The sequence below is a fragment of the Nerophis lumbriciformis genome, linkage group LG02 (assembly GCF_033978685.3).
Source record: "Nerophis lumbriciformis linkage group LG02, RoL_Nlum_v2.1, whole genome shotgun sequence".
Lineage (NCBI taxonomy): Eukaryota > Metazoa > Chordata > Actinopteri > Syngnathiformes > Syngnathidae > Nerophis > Nerophis lumbriciformis.
In genome coordinates this window covers 49,622,132-49,641,018 of record NC_084549.2, presented here as the reverse complement: position 1 = coordinate 49,641,018, position 18,887 = coordinate 49,622,132, and positions in this window count along the sequence as shown.

The window sequence follows — 18,887 nt, the reverse complement described above, 5'->3', positions numbered from 1 at the left end:
ATAACTCCAAAACCAAACATGCATTATGTCTAAAAATGCCTGTAATATTGTATCCATGTGAGTTTTACTAGAATCAGTTGTTTTTGTAAGTTTTGCAAATACAAAATATTGGTTTTACTCACTATGACAGTATACTGTCACATTCAATCTGTATGCTATTTAAACATAACTCCTAAACCACACATGCAAAATGACTAATAATGCCTGGAAAAATGTATCTCTGTGAATTGTACTGGAAAAAAATATTTTGTAAGGTTTGTAAAATTACAAGTTTGTTATTTTTTACTCAATTTGACAGTATAACTATCATACTAAATATGAACGTTATATACACATAACTCTAAAACCAAACTTGCAATCCGTCTAAAATGCCTGTAATATTGAATCTATGTGAGTTTTACCAAAATCAGGTATTTTGGTAAGGTTTACAAATACAAAAATTAGGTTTTACTCATAATGACCGTATAACTGCCACATTTAACATAAATGATAAATGATAAATGGGTTGTACTTGAATAGCGCTTTTCTACCTTCAAGGTACTCAAAGCGCTTTGACACTACTTCCACATTTATCCATTCACACACACATTCACACACTGATGGAGGGAGCTGCCATGCAAGGCGCTAACCAGCACCCATCAGGAGCAAGGGTGAAGTGCCTTGCTCAGGACACAACGGACATGACGAGGTTGGTACTAGGTGGGGATTGAACCAGGGACCCTCGGGTTGCGCACGGCCACTAATCCACCGCGCCACGCCGTCCCATGACAGGTATTTAAACATAATTCCTAAACCAAACATGATAAATGGCTAATAATGCCTGGAGAAATGTATCTTTGTGAGTTTTACAGGAAAAAAATAAATTGTAAGGTTTATAAAGACACAAGGTAGTTTTTTTTACTCAATATGATGGTATAACCGTCATACTAAATATGACAGTTATATAAACATAACTCCAAAAACAAACATGAATTTTGTCTAAAAATACCTGTAATATTGTATCTATGTGAGTTTTACCAGAATCAGGTATTTTGGTAAGGTTTACAAATACAAAAATTTGGTTTTACTCACTATGACAGGATACTGTCACATTCAATCTGACAGTTATGTAAACATAACTCCTAAACCACACATGCAAAATGGCTAATAATGCCTGGAGAAATGTATCTTTGTGAGTTTTACTAGGAACATTGTTTTGTAAGGTTTGTAAAGACACAAGTTAGTTTTTTTTACTCAATATGACGGTATAACTGTCATACTACATGCAAAAAATATATAAACATGCCTCCAAAACCAAACTTGCAATCCGTCTAAAAATGTCTGTTATATTGAATCTATGTGAGTTTTACCAAAATAAGGTATTTTGGTAAGGTTGACAAATAAAAAAAATAGGTTTTACTGATAGTGACATTATAAGTGCCACACTCAATATGACAGTTATTTAAACATAACTCATAAGCGACACATGAAAATGGCTATTAATCCTGGAGAAATGTATTTTTGTTAGTTTTACTAGAGTAATGATCTTTTGTAAGGTTTGCAATATGACGGTATAACTGTCAAACTAAGAAAAAGTTACAGAAACATAACTCCAAAACCAAACTCAAAAATCAAACATGCAATCCGTTTAAAAATGCCTGTAATATTAAATATATGTGCGTTTTATCAGAATCAGGTATTTTGGTAAGGTTTACAATACCAAAATTAGGTTTTACTCATAATGACAGTATAACTGCCACGCTCAATATGACAGTTATTTAAACATAACTCCTAAAACACACATGCAAAATGACTAATAATGCGTGGAAAAATGTATCTTTGTGATTTTTACTGGAAAAAAATATTTTGTAAGGTTTGTAAAGATACTGTTTTTTGGGTTTTTTTTAACTCAATATGATGGTATAACCTCCTCTCTGAGCTGCCACCTTAACGTGGTAGAGGAGTTTGCGTGTCCCAATGATCCTAGGAGCTATGTTGTCCGGGGGCTTGATGCCCCCTGGTAGGGTCTCCCAAGACAAACTGGTCCTAGGTGAGGGATCAGACAAAGAGCAGCTCGAAGACCTCTATGAAGAAAACGACTAAGGAACCCAGATTTCCCTCGCCCGGACGCGGGTCACCGGGGCCCCCCTCTGGAGCCAGGCCCGGAGGTGGGGCACGATGGCGACCGCCTGGTGGCCGGGCCTGTCCCCATGGGGCCCGGCCGGGCACAGCCCGAAGAGGCAACGTGGGTCCCCCCTCCAATGGGCTCACCACCCATAGCAGGGGTCATAGAGGTCGGGTGCAGTTATACTGTCATATTGAGTAAAAAAAACTAACGTGTGTCTTTACAAACCTTACAAAATATGTGTCCTAGTAAAACTCACAAAGATACATTTCTCCAGGCATTATTAGCCATTTTGCATGTGTGGTTTAGGAGTTGTGTTTACATAAATGTCAGATTGAATGTGACAGTATACTGTCATAGTGAGTAAAACCTAATTTTTGTATTTGTAAACCTTACTAAAATACCTGATTCTGGTAAAACTCACATATTACAGGTATTTTTCATGTTTGTTTTTGGAGTTATGTTTATATAACTTTCATATTTAGTATGACGGTTATACCATCATATTGAGTAAAAAAAAATACCTTGTGTCTTTATAAACCTTACAAATTATTTTTTTCCTGTAAAACTCACAAAGATACATTTCTCCAGGCATTATTAGCCATTTATCATGTTTGGTTTAGGAATTATGTTTAAATACCTGTCATGTTAAACGTGGCAGTTATATTGTCATTATGAGTAAAACCTATTTTTTGTATTTGTAAACCTTACCAAATACCTGATTCTGGTAAAAATCACATAGATACAATATTACAGGATTTTTTAGACATAAAGCATGTTTGGTTTTGGAGTTATGTTTATATAACTTTCATATTTAGTATGACAGTTAAACAATCATATTGAGTAAAAAAAAAAAATTTGTGTCTTTACAAACCTTACAAAATATTTTTTTTTCATTAAAATTCACAAAGATACATTTTTCCAGGCATTATTAGCCATTTTGCATTTGTTTTTTAGGAGTTTTGTTTAAAAAACTGTCATGTTGAGTGTGGCAGTTATACTGTCATGAGTAAAACCTAATTGTTGTATTTGTAAACCTTACCAAAATACCTGATTTTGGTAAAACTCACATAGATTCAATATTACAGGCATTTTTAGACGTATTGCAAGTTTGCCTATCTCAGCTACAATCGGGCAGAAGGCGGGTTACACCTTGGAAAAGTCGCCACCTCATCATAGTCATTTATGTTTAAATAACTGTCAAATTGAATGTGACAGTATACTATCATGGTGAGTAAAACCAATATTTTGTATTTGCAAACCTTACTACAACAATTGATTTTAGTAAAACACACAAGATACAAAATTACAGGCATTTTTAAACATTATGCATGTTTGGTTTTGGAGTTATGTTTATATATTTTTTACATTTAGTATTACAGTTATACTGTTATATTGAGTAAAAAAAACTAACTTGTGTCTTTATAAACCTTAAAAAAAAAAAATTCCAGTAAAACTCACAAAGATACATTTCTCCAGACATTATTAGCCATTAACCATGTTTGGTTTAGAGTTATGTTTAAATAACTGTCATATTGAGTGTGGCAGATATACTGTCATTATGAGTAAAACCTATTTTTTGTATTTGTAAAATTACCAAAATAACTGATTCTGATAAAACTCACATGGATAAAATATTACAGGATTTTTTTTAGACATAAAGCTGTTTCCATCATATTGAGTAAAAAAAACTAACTTGTGTCCATACAAACCTTACAAAACATTTTTTTTCCAGTAAAACTCACAAAAATACATTTCTCCAGTTAATGTTAGCCATTTTGCATCTGTGGTTTAGAATTTGTGTTTAAATAACAGTCAGATTGAATGTGACAGTATACTGTCATAGTGAGTAAAACCTTATTTTTGTAAACCTTAAAAAAATACCTGATTCTAGTAAAACTCACATAGATTCAATATTACAGGCATTTTTAGACGGATTGCATGTTTGGTATTGGAGTTATGTTTATATAACTTTTACATTTATTATGACAGTTATACAAACATATTGAATAAAAAAAACATATTTTGTGTCTCATCAAACCTTACAAAATATTTTTTTTCCTGTAAAACTCACAAAGATACATTTCTCCAGGCATTATTAGCCATTTTGCATGTGTGGTTTAGGAGTTATGTTAACATAACCGTCATATTGAGGGTGGCAGTTATACTGTCATTATGAGTAAAACCTAATTTTTGTATTCATAAACCTTACCAAAATTCCTGATTCTGGTAAAACTCACATAGATACAATATTACATGCATTTTTAGACATAATGCATGTTTGGTTTTGGAGTTATGTTTATACACATTTTTCCAGGCATTATTAGCCATTTATCATGTTTGGATTAGGAGTTATGTTTAAATAACTGTCATATCAAATAATGCAGTTATACTGTCATTATGAGTAAAACCCAAGTTTTGTATTTGTAAACCTTACCAAAATACCTGATTCTAGTTAAAACTCATATAGATTCAATATTACAGGCAGTTTAAGATGGATTGCAAGTTTGGTTTAGGAGTTTGGTTTTGGAATGATGTTTATATTACTTTTATATTTAGTTTGACAGTTATACCATCATATTGAGTAAAAAAAACAAAAAACTTTTGTCTTTACAAACCTTACAAAATATTTGTTTTCTAGTAAAATTCACAAAGATACATTTCTCCAGGCATTATTAGCTATTTAGCATGTTTGGTTTAGGAGTTATGTTTAAATAACTGTTATTTTGAATATGGCAGTTATACTGTCATTATGAGTAAAACCCAATTTTTGTATTTGTAAACCTTACCAAAATACCTGATTCTGGTAAAACTCACATAGATTCAATATTACAGGCAGTTTAAGACAGATTGCAAGTTTGGTTTAGGAGTTTGGTTTTGGAATTATGTTTATATAACTTTCATATTTAGTATGACAGTTATACCATCATATTGAGTAAAAAAAAACTAACTTTTTTCTTTACAAACCTTACAAAATATTGTTTTCTCGTAAAAATCACAAAGATACATTTCTCCAGGCATTATTAGCCATGTATCATGTTTGGTTTAGGAATTATCTTTAAATAACTGTCATGTGGAGTGTGGTAGTTATATTGTCATTATGAGTAAAACCTATTTTTTGTATTTGTAAACCTTACCAAAATACCTGATTCTGGTAAAACTCATATAGATACAATATTATAGGAATTTTTCGACATAAAACATGTTTGGTTTAGGAGTTATGTTTAAATAACTGTCAGATTGAATGTGACAGTATACTGTCATAGTGAGTAAAACCAATATTTTGTATTTGTAAACCTTAAAAAAACAACTGATTCTAGTTAAACTCACATGAATACAATATTACAGGCATTTTTAGACATAATGCATGTTTGGTTTTGGAGTTATGTTTATAATTTTTTTACATTTAGTATGACAGTTATACTGTCATATTGATTAAAAAAAGAAATAACTTGTGTCTTTACAAACCCATCCATCCATCCATTAAATTATTCCCTTTGGGGTTGCGGGAGGCGCTGGAGCTTATCTCAGCTACGATCGGGCGGAAGGCGGCGTACATCCTGGACAGGTCGCCACCTCATCGCAGTCTTTACAAACCTTACAAAAAAAAATGTTTTCCTGTAAAACTTAAAAAGATACATTTCTCCAGGCATTATTAACCATTTTGCATGTGTGGTTTAGGAGTTTTGTTTACATAACTGTCATATTGAATGTGGCATTTATACTGTCATTATGAGTAAAACCTAATTTTTGTTTTTGTAAACCTTACCAAAATACCTGATTCTAGTAAAACGAACATAGATTCATTGGTTTTGGAGTTATGTTTATATAACTTTCATATTTAGTATGACAGTTATATCATCATATTGAGTAAAAAATTGAACTTGTGTCTTTATAAACCTTACAATTTCGTTTTTTCCAGTAAAACTCACAAAGATACATTTCTCCAGGCATTATTAACCATTTTGCATGTGTGGTATAGGAGTTAAGTTTACATAACTGTCATATTAAATGTGGCAGTTATACTGTCATTATGAGTAAAACCTAATTTTTGTTTTTGTAAACCTTACCAAAATACCTGATTCTAGTAAAACGAACATAGATTCATTGGTTTTGGAGTTATGTTTATATAACTTTCATATTTAGTATGACAGTTATATCATCATATTGAGTAAAAAATTGAACTTGTGTCTTTATAAACCTTACAATTTCGTTTTTTCCAGTAAAACTCACAAAGATACATTTCTCCAGGCATTATTAACCATTTTGCATGTGTGGTATAGGAGTTAAGTTTACATAACTGTCATATTAAATGTGGCAGTTATACTGTCATTATGAGTAAAACCAAATGTGTGTATATGTAAACCTTACCAAATTACCTGATTCTGGTAAAACTCACATAGATACAATACTAAAGGCATTTTTAGACATAATGCATGTTTGGTTTTGGAGTTATGTTTGTATACATTTCTCCAGGCATTAATAGACATTTAGCATGTTTGGTTCAGGAGTTATGTTTAAATAACTGTTATTTTGAATATGGCAGTTATACTGTTTTGGAATTATGTTTATATTACTTTTATATTTAGTTTGACCGTTATACTATCATATTGAGTAAAAAAAATACGTTTTGTCTTTACAAACCTTACAAAATATGTTTTTCTAGTAAAACTTACAAAGATACATTTCTCCAGGCATTATTAGCCAAGCATGTTTGGTTTAGGAGTTATGTTTAAATAATTTATATTTTGAATATGGCAGTTATACTGTCATTATGAGTAAAACCCAATTTTTGTATTTGTAACCTTACAAAAAATACCTGATTCTGGTAAAACTCACATAGATTTAATATTACAGTTATTTTTAGACGTATTGCAAGTTTGGTTTTGGAGTTATGTTTATTTAACTTTAATATTTAGTATGACAGTTATACTGTCATATTAAGTAAAAAAAAAACTAACTTGTTTCTTTACAAACCTTATGAAAAAAAAAAATTCCAGGAAAACTCACAAAGATACATTTTTCCAGGCATTATTAGCCATTTTTTAATTGTGGTTTAGGAGTTACAGTATGTTTAAATAACTGTCAGATTGAATGTGACAGTATACTGTCATAATGAGTAAAACCTAATTTTTGTATTTGTAACCTTACCAAAAATACCTGATTCTGGTGAAAATCACATAGTTACAATATTGCAGGCATTTTTAGACATAATGCATGTTTGGTTTTGGAGTTATGTTTATACAACTTTTATATTTAGTATGACAGTTATACCATCCATCCATCCATCCATCTTCTTCCGCTTATCCGAGGTCAGGTCGCGGGGGCAGCAGCTTAAGCAAGGAAGCCCAGACTTCCCTCTCCCCAGTCACTTCGTCCAGCTCCTCCCGGGGGATCCCGAGGCGTTCCCAGGCCAGCCGGGAGAGATAGTCTTCCCAGCGTGTCCTGGGTCTTCCCCGTGGCCTCCTACCGGTCGGACGTGCCCGAAACACCTTCCTAGGGAGGCGTTCGGGTGGCATCCTGACCAGATGCCCGAACCACCTCATCTGGCTCCTCTCGATGTGGAGGAAGAGCGGCTTTACTTTGAGCTCCCCCCGAATGACAGAGCTTCTCACCCTATCTCTAAGGGAGAGCCCCGCCACTCGGCGGAGGAAACTCATTTCGGCCGCTTGTACCCGTGATCTTGTCCTTTCGGTCATGACCCAAAGCTCATGACCATTGGTGAGGATGGGAACGTAGATCCACCGGTAAATCGAGAGCTTTGCCTTCCGGCTCAGCTCCTTCTTCACCACAACGGATCGATACAGCGTCCGCTGAAGACGCCGCACCGATCCGCCTGTCGATCTCACGATCCACTCTTCCCCCACTCGTGAACAAGACTCCGAGGTACTTGAACTCCTCCACTTGGGGCAAGATCTCCTCCCCAACCCGGAGATGGCACTCCACCCTTTTCCGGTAGAGAACCATGGACTCGGACTTGGAGGTGCTGATTCCCATCCCAGTCGCTTCACACTCGGCTGCGAACCGATCCAGTGAGAGCTGAAGATCTTCGCCGGAGGAAGCCATCAGGACCACATCATCTGCAAATAGCAGTGACCTAATCCTGCAGCCACCAAACCAGATCCCCTCAGCGCCCTGACTGCGCCTAGAATTCTGTCCATAAAGGTTATGAACAGAATCGGTGACAAAGGGCAGCCTTGGCAGAGTCCAACCCTCACTGGAAACGTGTCCGACTTACTGCCGGCAATGCGGACCAAGCTCTTACACTGATTATACAGGGAGCGAACTGCCACAATAAGACAGTCCGTTACCCCATACTCTCTGAGCACTCCCCACAGGACAGGTCGAATGCCTTCTCCAAGTCCACAAAGCACATGTAGACTGGTTGGGCAAACTCCCATGCACCCTCAAGGACCCTGCCGAGAGTATAGAGCTGGTCCACAGTTCCACGACCAGGACGAAAACCACACTGTTCCTCCTGAATCCGAGGTTCGACTATCCGGCGTAGCCTCTTCTCCAGTACACCTGAATAGACCTTACCGGGAAGGCTGAGGAGTGTGATCCCACGATAGTTGGAACACACCCTCCGGATCCCTTCTTAAAGAGAGGAACCACCACCCCGGTCTGCCAATCCAGAGGTACCGCCCCCGAAGTCCACGCGATGTTGCAGAGTCTTGTCAACCAAGACAGCCCAACAACATCCAGAGCCTTAAGGAACTCCGGGCGGATCTCATCCACCCACGGGGCCTTGCCACCAAGGAGCTTTTTAACTACCTCGGCAACCTCAGCCCCAGAAATAGGAGAGCCCACCACAGATTCCCCAGGCCCTGCTTCCTCATAGGAAGACGTGCTGGTAGGATTGAGGAGGTCTTCGAAGTATTCCCTCCACCGATCCACAACATCCGCAGTCGAGGTCAGTAGAGCACCATCCCCACCATACACGGTGTTGACACTGCACTGCTTCCCCTTCCTGAGGCGGCGGATGGTGGTCCAGAATTGCTTCGAAGCCGTCCGGAAGTCTTTTTCCATGGCCTCCTCGAACTCCTCCCATGTCCGAGTTTTTGCCTCCGCGACCGCTGAAGCCTGTCGGTACCTGTCTGCTGCCTCAGGAGTCCCATGAGCCAAAAAAACCCGATAGGACTCCTTCTTCAGCCTGACGACATCCCTCACCGCCGGCGTCCACCAACGGGTTCTAGGATTACCGCCACGACAGGCACCAACTACCTTGCGGCCACAGCTCCAATCGGCCGCCTCGACAATAGAGGTACGGAACATTGTCCACTCGGACTCAATGTCCAGCACCTCCCTCGTGACATGTTCAAAGTTCTTCCGGAGGTGGGAATTGAAACTCTCTCTGACAGGAGACTCTGCCAGGCGTTCCCAGCAAACCCTCACAATGCGTTTGGGCCTGCCAGGTCTGTCCGGCATCCTCCCCCACCATCGCAGCCAACTCACCACCAGGTGGTGATCGGTAGAAAGCTCCGCCCCTCTCTTCACCCGAGTGTCCAAAACATGAGACCGCAAATCCGATGACACAACTACAAAGTCGATCATGGAACTGCGGCCTAGGGTGTCCTGGTGCCAAGTGCACATATGGACACCCTTATGTTTGAACATGGTGTTTGTTATCGACAATCTGTGACGAGCACAAAAGTCCAATAACAGAACACCACTCGGGTTCAGATCCGGGCGGCCATTCTTCCCGATCACGCCTCTCCAGGTTTCACTGTCGCTACCAACATAAGCGTTGAAGTCCCCCAGTAGAACGAGGGAATCACCCGGGGGAGCACTCTCCAGTACTCCCTCGAGTGAGTCCAAAAAGGGTGGGTACTCTGAGCTGCCGTTTGGCGCATAAACGCAAACAACAGTCAGGACCCGTCCCCCCACCCGAAGGCGGAGGGAAGCTACCCTCTCGTCCACCGGGTTGAACTCCAACGTGCAGGCTTTGAGCCGAGGGGCAACAAGAATTGCCACCCCAGCCCGTCGCCTCTCACTGCCGGCAACGCCAGAGTGGAAGAGAGTCCAGCCCCTCTCAAGAGAAGTGGTTCCAGAGCCCTTGCTGTGCGTCGAAGTGAGTCCGACTATATCTAGCCGGAACTTCTCCACCTCACGCACTAGCTCAGGCTCCTTCCCCCCCAGCGAAGTGACGTTCCACGTCCCAAGAGCCAGCTTATGTAGCCGAGGATCGGACCGCCAAGCGCCCTGCCCTCGGCTGCCGCCCAGCTCACACTGCACCCGACCTCTATGGCCCCTGCTATGGGTGGTGAGCCCATTGGAGGGGGGACCCACGTTGCCTCTTCGGGCTGTGCCCGGCCGGGCCCCATGGGGACAGGCCCGGCCACCAGGCGCTCGCCATCGTGCCCCACTTCCGGGCCTGGCTCCAGAGGGGGGCCCCGGTGACCCGCGTCCGGGCGAGGGAAATCTGGGTCCTTTGTTTGTGTTCTTCATCGAGGTCTTCGAGCTGCTCTTTGTCTGATCCCTCACCTAGGACCAGTTTGCCTTGGGAGACCCTACCAGGGGGCATAGAAACCCCCGGACAACATAGCTTATAGGATCATTGGGACACGCAAACTCCTCTACCACGGTAAGGTGGCAGCTCAGAGAGTTATACCATCATATTGAGTAAAAAAAAAAATAACTTGTGTCTTTATAAACCTTACAAAAAAAATGTTTCCCAGTAAAACTCACAAAGATACATTTCTCCAGGCATAATTAGCCATTTATCATGTTTGTTTTGGAGTTATGTTTATATAACTTTCATATTTAGTATGGAAGTTATACCATCATATTGAGTAAAAAACTAAAAATAATTTGTATCTTTACAAACCTTACAAAATATTGTTTTCCAGTAAAATTCATAAATATACCATTCTCTAGGCATTATTAGTCATTTTGCATTTGTGTTTTAGGAATTATGTTTAATTAACTGTCATATTGAGTGTTTCAGTTATACTGTCACTTTGCGTAAAACCTAATTTTTGTTTTTGTAAACCTTACCAAAATACCAGATTCTGATAAAACTCACATGTATTCAATATTACAGGCATTTTTAGACGGATTGCATATTTGGTTTTGGAGTTATGTTTATATAACTTTCATATACAGTATGACAGCTATACTGTTAAATTGTGTAAAAAAAAACAACTAAATCGTGTCTTTACAAACCTTACAAAATATTTTTTCCAGTAAAATTCACAAAGATACATTCCTCAAGGCATTATTAGCCATTTTGTCAGATTAAATGTGACAGTATACTGTCATTATGAGTAAAACTAATATTTTGTATTTGTAAACCTTACAAAAACAACTGATTCTAACTCACATGGATACAAAATTATAGGCATTTTTAGACATCATAAATGTTTGGTGGAAGTCAATGTGGCAGTTATACTGTCATTATGAGTAAAACCTAATTTTTGTATTTTTCAACGTTACCAAAATACCTGATTCTGGTAAAACTCACATAGATACAATACTAAAGGCATTTTTAGACATAATACATGTTTGGTTTTGGAGTTATGTTTGTATACATTTCTCCAGGCATTAATAGCCATTTAGCATGTTTGGTTCAGGAGTTATGTTTAAATAACTGTTATTTAGAATATGGCAGTTATACTGTCATTATGAGTAAAAGCTAAATTTTGTATTTATAAACCTTACCAAAATACCTGATTCTGGTAAAACTCACATAGATACAATATTACAGGCATTTTAAGACATAATGCATGTTCAGTTTTGGAGTTATTTTTATATAACTTTCATATTTGGTATGACAGTTATACTTTCATATTGAATTAAAAAAACTAATTTGCGTATTTGCAAAACTTACAAAATATATTTTTCTAGTAAAACTAACAAAGATACATGTCTTCAGGCATTATTAGACATGTTACATGTTGGGTGTAGGAATTAGGTTGAAAAACATTTTTATTGTTTATTTCGCATTATCTCAGGATTTTAAGAACATTACTGTCATAATGGGTAAAAAACTACTTTTTGTGTTTGCAAGCCTTAAAATAGCTTATGTTTCGAGTAAAACTCACAAGGATGCATTGTTTTAGGCTTTATTAGCCTATTTGCACCTTTGGTTAGGAAGTTATGTTTAAATAACTGTCAAATTGAATGTAGCAGTTATCTGTCATTATGAGTAAACACCTAATTTATGTATTTGTACACCTTACCAAATGAACTGATTCTTGTAAAACTCACATAGATACAATGTTTTAGGCATTTTTAGACATAATGCATGTTTAGTTTTGGAGTTATGTTTATATAACTTTCATATTTGGTATGACAGTTATACTGTCATATTGAATTAACAAAACTAACTTGCCTCTTTGCAAAACTTACAAAAGATAGTTTTTCTAGTAAAACTAACAAAGATAAATATATTCACGCATTATTAGACATGTTGCATGTTTAGTGTATTAATTATGTTGAAAAACATTTTTATTGCTTATTTCGCATTATCTCAGGATTTTAAGAACATTACTGTCATAATGAGTAAAAAACCTAGTTTTTATGTTTGCAAGCCTTAAAATAGCATATGTTTCGAGTAAAACTCACATGGATGCATTGTTTTAGGCTTTAGTAGCCTATTTTGCATTTGTGGTTAGGAAGTTATGTTTAATTAACTGTCAAATTGAATGTAGCAGTTATCTGTCTTTATGAGTAAACCCCTAATTTATGTAATTGTACACTTTACCAAATTAACTGATTCTTGTAAAACTCACATAGATACAATATTTTAGGCATTTTTAGATATAATGTATGTTTAGTTTTGGAGTTATGTTTATATAACTTTCATATTTGGTATGACAGTTATACTGTCATATTGAATTAAAAAAAACTAACTTGCCTCTTTGTAAAACTTACAAAATATAATTTTTCTAGTAAAACTAACAAAGATACATGTTTTTGGGCATTATTAGACATGTTGCATGTTTGGTGTAGGAATTATGTTGAAAAACAATTTTATTGCTTATTTCGCATTATCTCAGGATTTTAAGAACACAACTGTCATAATGAGTATAAAACTACTTTTTGTGTTTGCAGGCCTTAAAACAGTATATGTTTCGAGTAAAACTCACACGGATGCATTGTTTTAGGCTTTATTAGCCTATTTTGCACGTGTGGTTAGGAAGTTTTGTTTAAATAACTGTCAAATTGAATGTAGCAGTTATCTGTCATTATGAGTAAACCCCTAATTTATGTAATTGTACACCTTACCAAATTAACTGATTCTTGTAAAACTCACATAGATACAATATTTTAGGCATTTTTAGACATAATGCATGTTTAGTTTTGGAGTTATGTTTATGTAACTTTCATATTTGGTATGACAGTTACACTGTCATATTGAATTAAAAAAACTATTTTGCCTTTTTGAAAAACTTACAAAAGCTAATTTTTCTAGTAAAACTAACAAAGATACATGTCTTTAGGCATTATTAGACATGTTGCATGTTTGGTGTAGGAATTATGTTGAAAAACATTTTTATTGCTTATTTCGCATTATCTCAGGATTTTAGGAACATAACTGTCATAATGAGTAAAAAACTACTTTTTGTGTTTGCAGGCCTTAAAATAGCATATGTTTCGATTAAAACTCACAAGGATGCAATGTTTAAGGCTTTATTAACCTATTTGCATGTGTGATTAGGAAGTTATGTTTAAATAACAGTCAAATTGAATAAAGCAGTTATATTGTCATTATGAAAAAAAAAACAATTTTTGTATTTGTAAACCTTACCAAATTACCTGATTCTGGTGAAACTCACATAGATACAATATTACAGGCATTTTTAGACATAATGCATGTTCAGTTTTGGAGTTATGTTTATATAACTTTCAAATTTGGTATGACAGTTATACTCTCATATTGAATTAAAAAAACTGACTTGCCTCTTTGCAAAACTTACAAAATATAATTTTTCTAGTGAAACTAACAAAGATACATGTATCCAGGCATTATTAGACATGTTGCATGTTTAGTATAGGAATTATGTTGAAAAACATTTTTATTGCTTATTTCGCATTATCTCAGGATTTTAAGAACATAACTGTCATAATGAGAAAAAAACTACTTTTTGTGTTTGCAGGCCTTAAAATAGCATATGTTTCGAGTAAAACTCACAAGGATGCATTGTTTTAGGTTTTATTAGCCTATTTTGCATGTGTGGTTGGGAAGTTTTGTTTAAATAACTGTCAAATTGAATGTAGCAGATATCTTTCATTATGAGTAAACCCCTAATTTATGTAATTGTACACCTTACTTAATTAAATTATTCTTGTAAAACTCACATAGATACAATATTTTAAGCATTTTTAGACATAATGCATAATGTTTTGGAGTTATGTTTATATATTTTTCATATTTGGTATGACAGTTACACTGTCATATTGAATTAAAAAAACTAACTTGCCTCTTTGTAAAACTTACAAAAGATAATTTTTCTAGTAAAACTAACAAAGATACATGTTTTTGGGGATTATTAGACATGTTGCATGTTTGGTGTAGGAATTATGATGAAAAACATTTTTATTGCTTATTTCGCATTATCTCAGGATTTTAAGAACATAACTGTCATAATGAGTAAAAAACTACTTTTTGTGTTTGCAGGCCTTAAAATAGCATATGTTTCGAGTACAACTCACAAGGATGCATTGTTTTAGGCTTTATTAGCTTATTTTGCACGTGTGGTTAGGAAGTTATGTTTAAAAAACTGTCAAATTGAATGAAGCAGTTATCTTTAATTATGAGTAAACACCTAATTTATGTAATTGTACACCTTACCAAATGAACTGATTCTTGTAAAACTCACATAGATACAATATTTTAGGCATTTTTAGACATAATGCATGTTCAATTTTGGAGTTATGTTTATATAACTTTCAAATGTGGTATGACAGTTATTCTGTCATATTGAATTAACAAAACTAACTTGCCTCTTTGCAAAACTTACAAAAGTTAGTTTTTCTAGTAAAACTAACAAAGATAAATATATTCACGCATTATTAGACATGTTGCATGTTTAGTGTATTAATTATGTTGAAAAACATTTTTATTGCTTATTTCGCATTATCTCAGGATTTTAAGAACATAACTGTCATAATGAGTAAAAAACTACTTTTTGTGATTGCAAGCCTTAAAATAGCATATGTTTCGATTAAAACTCACAAGGATGCATTGTTTTAGGCTTTATTAGCCTATTTGCACCTGTGGTTAGGAAGTTATGTTTAAATAACTGTCAAATTGAATGTAGCAGTTATCTGTCATTATGAGTAAACACCTAATTTATGTGATTGTACACCTTACCAAATTAACTGATTCTTGTAAAACTCACATAGATACAATATTACAGGCATTTTTAGACATAATGCATGTTTAGTTTTGGAGTTATGTTTATATAACTTTCATATTTGGTATGACAGTTATACTGTCATATTGAATTAACAAAACTAACTTGCCTCTTTGCAAAACTTACAAAAGATAGTTTTTCTAGTAAAACTAACAAAGATAAGTATATTCACGCATTATTAGACATGTTGCATGTTTAGTGTAGGAATTATGTTGAAAAACATTTTTATTGCTTATTTCGCATTATCTCAGGATTTTAAGAACATAACTGTCATAATGAGAAAAAAACTACTTTTTGTGTTTGCAGGCCTTAAAATAGCATATGTTTCGAGTAAAACTCACAAGGATGCATTGTTTTAGGTTTTATTAGCCTATTTTGCATGTGTGTTTGGGAAGTTTTGTTTAAATAACTGTCAAATTGAATGTAGCAGATATCTTTCATTATGAGTAAACCCCTAATTTATGTAATTGTACACCTTACTTAATTAAATTATTCTTGTAAAACTCACATAGATACAATATTTTAAGCATTTTTAGACATAATGCATGTTTAGTTTTGGAGTTATGTTTATATATTTTTCATATTTGGTATGACAGTTACACTGTCATATTGAATTAAAAAAACTAACTTGCCTCTTTGTAAAACTTACAAAAGATAATTTTTCTAGTAAAACTAACAAAGATACATGTTTTTGGGGATTATTAGACATGTTGCATGTTTGGTGTAGGAATTATGATGAAAAACATTTTTATTGCTTATTTCGCATTATCTCAGGATTTTAAGAACATAACTGTCATAATGAGTAAAAAACTACTTTTTGTGTTTGCAGGCCTTAAAATAGCATATGTTTCGAGTACAACTCACAAGGATGCATTGTTTTAGGCTTTATTAGCTTATTTTGCACGTGTGGTTAGGAAGTTATGTTTAAAAAACTGTCAAATTGAATGAAGCAGTTATCTTTAATTATGAGTAAACACCTAATTTATGTAATTGTACACCTTACCAAATGAACTGATTCTTGTAAAACTCACATAGATACAATATTTTAGGCATTTTTAGACATAATGCATGTTCAATTTTGGAGTTATGTTTATATAACTTTCAAATGTGGTATGACAGTTATTCTGTCATATTGAATTAACAAAACTAACTTGCCTCTTTGCAAAACTTACAAAAGTTAGTTTTTCTAGTAAAACTAACAAAGATAAATATATTCACGCATTATTAGACATGTTGCATGTTTAGTGTATTAATTATGTTGAAAAACATTTTTATTGCTTATTTCGCATTATCTCAGGATTTTAAGAACATAACTGTCATAATGAGTAAAAAACTACTTTTTGTGATTGCAAGCCTTAAAATAGCATATGTTTCGATTAAAACTCACAAGGATGCATTGTTTTAGGCTTTATTAGCCTATTTGCACCTGTGGTTAGGAAGTTATGTTTAAATAACTGTCAAATTGAATGTAGCAGTTATCTGTCATTATGAGTAAACACCTAATTTATGTGATTGTACACCTTACCAAATTAACTGATTCTTGTAAAACTCACATAGATACAATATTACAGGCATTTTTAGACATAATGCATGTTTAGTTTTGGAGTTATGTTTATATAACTTTCATATTTGGTATGACAGTTATACTGTCATATTGAATTAACAAAACTAACTTGCCTCTTTGCAAAACTTACAAAAGATAGTTTTTCTAGTAAAACTAACAAAGATAAGTATATTCACGCATTATTAGACATGTTGCATGTTTAGTGTAGGAATTATGTTGAAAAACATTTTTATTGCTTATTTCGCATTATCTCAGGATTTTAAGAACATAACTGTCATAATGAGAAAAAAACTACTTTTTGTGTTTGCAGGCCTTAAAATAGCATATGTTTCGAGTAAAACTCACAAGGATGCATTGTTTTAGGTTTTATTAGCCTATTTTGCATGTGTGTTTGGGAAGTTTTGTTTAAATAACTGTCAAATTGAATGTAGCAGTTATCTGTCATTATGAGTAAACACCTAATTTATGTGATTGTACACCTTACCAAATTAACTGATTCTTGTAAAACTCACATAGATACAATATTTTAGGCAGTTTTAGACATAATGCATGTTTAGTTTTGGAGTTATGTTTATATAACTTTCATATTTGGTATGACAGTTATACTGTCATATTGAATTAACAAAACTAACTTGCCTCTTTGCTAAACTTACAAAAGATAGTTTTTCTAGTAAAACTAACAAAGATAAGTATATTCACGCATTATTAGACATGTTGCATGTTTAGTGTAGGAATTATGTTGAAAAACATTTGTATTGCTTATTTCGCATTTTCTCAGGATATTAAGAACATTACTGTCATGATGAGTAAAAAACTACTTTTTGTGTTTGCAAGCCTTAAAATAGCATATGTTTCGATTAAAACTCACAAGGATGCAATGTTTAAGGCTTTATAACCTATTTGCATGTGTGATTAGGAAGTTATGTTTAAATAACAGTCAAATTGAATAAAGCAGTTATATTGTCATTATGAAAAAAAAAACAATTTTTGTATTTGTAAACCTTACCAAATTACCTGATTCTGGTGAAACTCACATAGATACAATATTACAGGCATTTTTAGACATAATGCATGTTCAGTTTTGGAGTTATGTTTATATAACTTTCAAATTTGGTATGACAGTTATACTCTCATATTGAATTAAAAAAACTGACTTGCCTCTTTGCAAAACTTACAAAAGATATTTTTTCTAGTGAAACTAACAAAGATACATGTATCCAGGCATTATTAGACATGTTGCATGTTTAGTATAGGAATTATGTTGAAAAACATTTTTATTGCTTATTTCGCATTATCTCAGGATTTTAAGAACATAACTGTCATAATGAGAAAAAAACTACTTTTTGTGTTTGCAGGCCTTAAAATAGCATATGTTTCGAGTAAAACTCACAAGGATGCATTGTTTTAGGTTTTATTAGCCTATTTTGCATGTGTGTTTGGGAAGTTTTGTTTAAATAACTGTCAAATTGAATGTAGCAGATATCTTTCATTATGAGTAAACCCCTAATTTATGTAATTGTACACCTTACTTAATTAAATTATTCTTGTAAAACTCACATAGATACAATATTTTAAGCATTTTTAGACATAATGCATGTTTAGTTTTGGAGTTATGTTTATATATTTTTCATATTTGGTATGACAGTTACACTGTCATATTGAATTAAAAAAACTAACTTGCCTCTTTGTAAAACTTACAAAAGATAATTTTTCTAGTAAAACTAACAAAGATACATGTTTTTGGGGATTATTAGACATGTTGCATGTTTAGTGTATTAATTATGTTGAAAAACATTTTTATTGCTTATTTCGCATTATCTCAGGATTTTAAGAACATAACTGTCATAATGAGTAAAAA